The sequence below is a fragment of the Primulina eburnea genome, unplaced genomic scaffold (assembly GCF_022965805.1).
Source record: "Primulina eburnea isolate SZY01 unplaced genomic scaffold, ASM2296580v1 ctg150_ERROPOS100000, whole genome shotgun sequence".
Lineage (NCBI taxonomy): Eukaryota > Viridiplantae > Streptophyta > Magnoliopsida > Lamiales > Gesneriaceae > Primulina > Primulina eburnea.
Genome location: NW_027330997.1, coordinates 15,834 through 24,678, shown reverse-complemented (window position 1 = coordinate 24,678; position 8,845 = coordinate 15,834).

Sequence of the window (8,845 nt, the reverse complement as noted above, 5' to 3'; positions counted from 1 at the left end):
AATCTAGGAGGAGGTTGCACTGGAGGTTGTGGCGGTCTCGGGCCCGGGGCAACATACGGAACGCTCCGTTGCCTAAGGAATCCTGCTTCTGCTCCTTTGGCACGGTTCAATGCATCGGCGAAATTGTTGGGTCTCCCAGTATTTACCAAGGTAAAGATATCGGGGTTTAAGCCGTTTATAAACTGATCTGCTACGGCCTCATCACTACTTGAAACATGAGGTGAAAAGCGAAGCAAGGAAGAAAATTTAGCAACGTACTCTTCAATATTCAATTGCCCTTGCCTCGGGTTTGCAAATTCAGCGCCTTTATCTTTACGGTAGGATACAGGAAAGAATCGCTGATAGAACTCTGTCTTGAACACTTTCCATGTAATCTCCGTGCCACGCTGCTCAAATGCTCTTTTGATGTTCAACCACCAATTCTTAGCTACGTCTTGCAATTGATGGCCAATGAGTTTCACTCGTTTTTCATCACTATATTCCAGAGACTCGAATAACATCTCAATATCCTCCAACCAGCTTTCACATTCGATTGCATTTTCTGTACCTCTTAAGGTAGGTGGTCTGAAAGACTGGAATCGTTTCAACAAAGTCTCCATGGGTGTAGCAGTAACATCCATTGGATCTCCGGAGGTGCTACCCTGTTCTGGTGCTGTGGGTCGCAAAGGCACGGCTGCTTAATATCAAACATGTTAACACCTTTCCTGGTAACGTTTCGGGCCCTCGAGATCCCACAGCAATTCTGACCATCATACTTTGCATACTACGGGTAAAATTTTGTAATTGTTGTTCCAGCATCCGCCTCATTGATTGCTCCATCTCAGATTGCCTTTGTGCTTCACGTGCTTCCATTTCTGCATGTATTTGTGCTTCTCTCTCTGCTTCTTTTGGCACTATTTCTTCCTTCCATTGTGCTTCTCGTGCTGCCTCCCTGGCTTCCATATCTTTTATTTTTTCTTCCATTCTTTGAATTTTTCTATAACATCTAAAGCATTGTCATATCCTTGGAAATGGCTATGCTTATATTTCTCTTGAAAAACTTGGCTAGGCAATGCACCATCTCCTAAACATCGAACTCGCCCAGAATGCTCATGCCCAAACACATCGCTGCATAAAAAATAATTAGTATCATAAAATTTATAACTTTACAAAATTAAAAGTGCTCATTATCAAAATGCTTGCTCATGCACTTGTCCTGGATCTATTCCCTCCAGTATGTCTTGGAGATGGTGCTTCATAGCCTCATTCAACAAAGCCTGACATAGAAATTTTCCATAAAATTTAAAAATATATTGAAAAGTCATTTTAAAACAACTGAAATAATTTCTTACCTCATGTCTTATAGCTTCATCATCAATAGGAGCACCTATATTTCTTTTTAATGCGACAACTTAATTCTAATAATTCAATACGAGTAGGTTTTATGCCATTCTCCTTAAACTAATCAACAAATTTTGGCAGCAAATTCTGCCATCACACTTAACTAACACCAAATATATTCTATTCACTTTAGTCAATACTTAAAATCCCCTAAAAATATAGAACTTACGAATTAAAATCATATAAAACTTGCAGAAACAATCATTATATATAATGCTTACAAATTTATGTTCCAAAGTTGGAATATTTATGTGTCCTTGTGCATGACGTCATCGTTTTTTATTAACATTTTCTCTATTAATTTTTGAAGTTCTCTGCAATAAGTTTACAAAAAAATACATCATAAACACTTATCTATCCATTTTAAAAAAAAACAATAAATTTATTATTTCTACCTCATTCTTCTTCTAATAGTCACAAAAGGTTTCTCAAACCTCGGGTGTCATCTTATGAGGGACAGGACGAATTTGCAAAAGCTCATCTAAAGGAATATTTGTGTCATAAGATGTTGCCTTGACTTGAGTCCTCCATTATCTCCATGCAGCTCCCATTATTTGCATCACAATATTTCTGTGGCGAGTAGGGATACAAAAACGTGCCTACAAACATTAAACACATTATATTAATTTCAAATTGAAGTTTGGAACTAAAGGATTCTCAACTTATAGTTACAGATCCCCATGTAAGATCCAAACGATTCTTAGGTATTTTCCTCTAGTCCAAAAAATTAAGGGGCGACAAGTTTCCATTCCGAGCAATCGTTCTCACAAAATTTGAAAGTTTGGGTTGCATTTCTCGATAAGGTTGACCCCTTTTCATTGAATCTTACAATCAATAAGTCAATGAGATCTAATATACATAAATTAGAGTAGCAAAAGATTCACAAGGAGAAAAAAAATCAACATGAATTTTCATCATCTGTTTCATTGTTCAGTATTGGCATGTCCTCAACTTTTGATCCCTCTATGATGGATCGTTTGTGCTAGCGCCTTCGAAGACATTTAGCACAAAACAACCTTCAATGAGCTTCAATAGCTCGTGTTCTAAGATTATCAACATCGATGAATTAAATCGAGTTTGGTTTTAAACCAAGCTGAAGAAACTCGAAGTAATCCTTCGTAAAGAAAGCTGAAATGTTAGAAAGTATTTTAACTTGTGTAAACTGACTAACTGAAAGAACACATACTAGTTTTTGCATTCTTGTATTTCAGTTATGATAACAACTGAACACACGAACACTCTAACTAATCAAAATGATTTTAAAGCGATAGTTAATCAGTTAAATACACAAGATATGTTTATGGATGTTCAGAGATTTCAACTGCTCCTACGTCATCCCTTCTATCTCCATGGATAGGATGCACTAGAATACTTTGGTTTATAAAATTACATGTACAAGCCCACTCAGCTAGGACTTATCCACTACCTAAACTGAACTCCTAGCTACGACTGAAAACAACAACTTCCAGCCAATACTTATTTAACGTCTATGTGAGAAAGACTACATACACAAGTTTAATGTCTTTGTGCAAGACTGTTTTGGGTGGTATTGAGAGTAAGTGTAGTGACCCGTTCCAGAATCACCTACTAATCAGAACTTAAGCATGCAAAATTAACATTTAAAACTGAATCAGGTAATACAGCGGAAAAACAGTAATACAACCCAATCGAATCTGTAAGTACAAAATACTTAAACAACCAGATCGAACTAAATACCAAGAACGAATACCAATAACTACAAGTCAACCTCTGCCAGCTCCCTGTCCACTCCTTCCTGGACCGTCCAACCTGAGACCTGCCCCATCGAATAGGGTGTCCAAAACAGAGATAAACCGAGGACGTGAGCATAAAACGCTCAGCACCGAAAGCATGAGTATACAAGACTATGACATGCATGTATGCAAAATGTACTGGATACCAGGATTTGGGTATAACGAAATACTGCTCAGGTAAATGACGTCAAGGTATGTAGCACTCTGCGCCGTCGCACCAGGAGGTGGCTCCCATACCAAAATAAACCTGTGGATATACCGGTGACCTGACCACCGTCGGCCAACGGGGTCCAACCATCCACAACAAACGAGGGCTGAGCACCCTCTCAACAGGCTATCTCAAAGATAATCAGGCTCAACATGATTATGCAAATGCCGCATAATAAACCATGCATCATATGACAGATAATAATGCAACATATAAACATGCAACACATAGCAAAGTATACTCAATCCTGCTATCTCGGATAGTACTTTCGTACCTCAAACCAGTAGATCCTAGCAATCAGCCCTAGAATCAAGCCTGCGTCCGTAGTCAGCCCACTGATGCCGCTAGCTCCCAACTAGAGCACAACTCCGCTACAAAACCAGTAGCTCCCCGCTAGTGCCTAAACCTCGGGAAAAGACTAGAAACCCATCAGAAACGACTAAAACGCTCTGGAACACTCAGAATTGGCGAGTAACAAATGAAGCCTCGCGCCTCTATTTATAGACAACGATCGGTAGATCCGATCCACTTCGGACGATCCGATCCGGCACACTTCGGACGATCCGAACCCTGATCGGACGATCCGAATCCTGCATGTCTTCCACGTGTCCAGCCACATGTCTTCGGACGATCCGAACCCTGATCGGACGATCCGAACCTTGCATGTCTTCCACGTGTCCAGCCACCTGTCTTCGGACGATCCGAACCCTGATCGGACGATCCGAACCCTGTTCGGTCCTTCCGATCCCACCGAAATAATATTTAATCCAATAATTAACTCAAATTAGGCATCGGGATACTACATTCTCCCCCCCTAAAAAGGATTTCGTCCGCGAAATCGAGTCTGAAAAAAATGACAATTCTGAACAACAATACATTCAACTTAAGAATGAATTACAACTGAAAGTACAACTGAAATTACAATCATAACTGAAAATACTACAACTAGAACAACTCTGGATGCTCTGACCGCATGCGACTCTCTAGTTCCCAAGTAGCTTTTCAGTACCTCGGCGCTGCCACTGCACTAAGACAAGAGGAATAGTCTTATTCCGCAGCACCTTATCCTTCCGGTCTAAGATCGAAACCGGTCTTTCCACAAAAGACAAATCCGGATTCAGCTGAACTTCTGTCGGATGCAAAACATGAGACTCATCCGCTACGTATCGTCTCAACAAAGACACATGAAACACATTGTGAACACTAGACAGATACGGTGGCAAAGCTAATCTGTAGGCCAAATCTCCCACACATTCTAAGATCTCAAAAGGACCAATGAATCTCGGAGATAGCTTACCCTTGAGTCCAAATCTCAGAATCCTCCGAAAAGGTGATACCTTGAGAAACACTTTCTCGCCTGCATCAAAATGAAGAGGTCTGCGCTTGGTGTTCGCATAACTCGCTTGTCGATCCTGAGCAGTCTTAATCCGCTGTTTGATCACAAGAACTTTGTCCATGGCCTGCTGAATCAATTCTGGACCCTCGACCTGTCGTTCTCCGACTTCCTCCCAGAACAGAGGAGTACGACAACGTCGACCATACAATGCTTCAAACGGAGACATACCAATACTCCTATGAAAACTGTTGTTGTATGCAAACTCTATCAGTGGCAGATGATCCTGCCAAGCTGGCCCGAAATCCATCACACAAGATCTCAACATATCCTCAAGAGTACGAATAGTCCTCTCTGACTGACCGTCAGTCTCTGGGTGATATGCAGTACTCAAACTCAAGGTAGTGCCCAAGGCTTGCTGAAAGCTGCCCCAAAATCTAGATGTAAATCGAGGATCTCTGTCACTAACGATACTCACGGGCACACCATGAAACCGTACAATCTTTTGAATGTACAACCGTGCCATCCGATCGAAAGTGAAATCTCTGTTATACGGAAGAAAATGGGCAGACTTAGTAAGCCGATCCACTACCACCCAGATAGCATCTCTATTCCCCACAGACATAGGCAAGTGAGTCACGAAGTCCATCGTGATATGCTCCCACTTCCACTCCGGAATAGGAAGATTCTGCAACAAACCTCCAGGTCGTCGATACTCAGCCTTCACCTGCTGACAGACTAGGCACTTGGAGACATACTGATAAACATTACGTTTCATACCTTTCCACCAAAATCGAGTCCTCAAATCCTTATACATCTTGTTGTTCCCCGGATGAACACTCAACTTGCTACGATGAGCCTGTGATAAAATCTCCTCCCTCAAAGTGTCATCTTCCGGTACAACAACACGACCAGATAAGCAAAAAAGACCCTTGGACTGATAGTGGAATCCAGAAGTATTATCTCCATCAGCCAACCGAGCTAATCTCTGAATCTTAGAATCAGACATCTGAGCATCTCTAATCCGAGAATACAAAACTGGCTCAGACAAAATAGTAGCTACACGGATACTCTCCGTTCCCTTCCGATGTTTACAATTGAATCCCATCGAACAGAAATCCTGAATAATCTCAGATACAGCACAAGTCTGAAGAGCAGACAATCTCACCTTGCGACTAAGAGCATCGGCCGTGAGATTCGCAGATCCTGGATGATACTTGATCTCACAATCATAATCCTTGAGTAGATCCATCCAACGACGCTGACGCATGTTCAACTCAGCCTGAGTGAACAGATACTTCAAACTCTTATGATCAGTGAAAATCTCAAATCGCTCACCATACAGATAATGGCGCCAGATTTTCAAAGCAAAAACGATCGCTGCTAATTCCAGATCATGAACAGGATAGTTTTCCTCATGAGGCTTCAACTGTCTCGACGCATAAGCAATCACATGCTCATTCTGCATCAGAACACACCCTAGTCCCTGTAAAGAGGCATCGGTGTAAACACTGAAACCACCAGATCCAGACGGTAAAGCCAAAATAGGCGCAGATGTCAAACGTCTGCGAAGTTCCAAGAAACTCTCTTCGCACTCTGATGTCCACTCAAATGAAACATCTTTCCGAGTGAGCTGAGTGAGTGGCTTAGCAACCTGAGAGAAGTTGACAATGAAACGGCGATAATACCCAGCCAATCCCAGAAAACTGCGGATCTCGGCTACCGTCGTCGGACGCGACCAGTTCAATACCGCTTCCACCTTGCTCGGGTCAACTGAAACTCCCTTGCTAGAAATGACATGACCAAGGAATACAACCCTGTCAATCCAAAACTCACATTTACTCAACTTCGCATAAAGCTGATTCTCGCGAAGTGTCTGTAAAATAATCCTTAAGTGTTGTACGTGTTCTTGCTGATCATGCGAATAGATTAAGATATCATCTATAAACACCACAACAAACTTATCCAAGAATTCCCGAAAAACCCGATTCATCAGATCCATAAAAACTGCTGGTGCATTCGTCACCCCAAAAGGCATAACCAGAAACTCATAATGCCCATACCGGGTCCTGAATGCAGTCTTCGATATATCTCCCTGATGAACCCGAAGTTGATGATAACCAGACCTTAAATCAATCTTGGAATACACAGAGGTACCTTGCAGTTGATCAAATAAATCATCAATCCGTGGCAACGGATACTTATTCTTTATCGTAGCACGATTCAACTGCCGATAATCTATGCAGAGCCGCATAGAACCATCCTTCTTTTTGACAAAAGAACTGGTGCTCCCCACGGGGACACACTGGGTCGAATATACCCCTTGTCAAGAAGATCCTGCAACTGCTGTTTCAATTCTTGCATCTCTGATGGAGCTAAACGATAAGGAGCTCTAGAGATTGGTGCCGTGCCTGGCACTAAATCAATGCCGAAATCCACTTCCCGAACGGGAGGAAAACCAGGAATCTCCTCGGGAAAAACATCCGGAAAATCGCAAACCACTGGAATGTCGCTGATACCGACACTATCTGCGGACGAATCAATAGCATAGATAAGGTAGCCTTTCCCGCCCGACTCTAAAGCACGACAGGCTTTCAGAGCAGAAACCACAGGCATCGGGGGTCGCGCTCTCTCTCCATAGAAAAACCAACTGTCGCCCTCAACTGGACGAAACTGCACAAACTTCTGATAACAGTCCACAGTATCTCTAAACACAGTCAGCACATCTATTCCCAGAATGCAATCAAAATCCTCCATCGCAAGAATCATCAAATTAGCAGTTAAAACATTACCCTCAAACTCTAGAGGACAACCCAAAACTAGACGTTTAGCTAGCACCGAATGACCCATCGGTGTGGAAACAGATACCACAACGTCCAAAGAAGTGAAAGGTAATGCATGACGCTTAGCAAATCTCGCAGATATGAATGAATGTGATGCACCAGTATCAATGAGAACGTAAGCAGGTAATCCACATAATAAAAAACACCTGCGATAACTCTGTCGTTCTCCTCAGCAGCCTGATCCTGGTTAAGAGCAAAGACCTGCCCTTGAGTACGCGGTCGGAGGTTAGAACCCTGAGTAGACTGTCCCTGCTGTGGCCTCTGATGAACTGAAGCCTGAGAACCAGATCCTGATCCTCCGCCCGTCTGTGGACAGTCTCTCTTCATATGGCCCATCTCACCGCATTTGTAACAAGCACCCGCAACTTTGCGACAATGCTCCGTCGGATGATCCTTCCCGCAATGCTGACACGGGCCCTTCTTCTTCCCAAAATGGTGAACTCCTCCAGATCCAGAGGAAGAAGAAGTAGATCCAGCCTTCTTGAATGCTTGGGCGCGGGGACCCAAAGAACTAGTAGGACGAGCAGACTGTATAGCTCGACCTCTCAGCAAACTGCCCTCAGCCTGGCGACAACGGTTCACAAGGCCCTCATACGATGTCGGATCATCGCAGACAACAACCCGATCAAAAATCTCCTGATTGAGGCCCTGGAGAAAATGGTTATACTTGGCCCTAGCATTGTCACTGACATGTGGAACATACGGAAGCAACTCAAAGAACTTCTGCTGATACTCATCAACAGACAAACTTCCCTGCTTCAGATTGATCAACTCAATCGCCTTGGTCTGCAGAAGGGCTGGTGGAAAGTAAAGCAGCATGAAAGCGGCTCGGAAATCGGCCCAAAGAACTCGACCCTGTCGCTGAACTATCGGTGCAGAGGTAGACCTCCACCACTTGCGCGCACCACCCTCCAGCAAGAAATCAAGGGTATCAATCTGCTGTTCTGCCGAGCACTGAAAAGTCTTGAAGCAGCTCTCCATCCTCTCAAGCCAGTTCTCCGCAACATCCGGAGTCTCACCGCCCGAAAGAGGTTTCGGCCCCATCTGCAAGAACCGATGCATACTAAAACTCCGAGGCTCATCACGACGGTGTTGACGACGTTCTCGATGCTCTCGACGACGCTCCCGATCGTCGCGGTCTCCCCAGCGTCCAATGCTGCCATGACTACTAGCATCGTCGTCAAAACCAGACATCTCTTAGCTACAAAAGTTACCAGAGATTAAACCCAAAAGAACAGTTCTAATCCCAAAATCTTAATGCATGCTCTGATACCATAAATGTAGTGACCCGTTCCAGAATCACCTACTA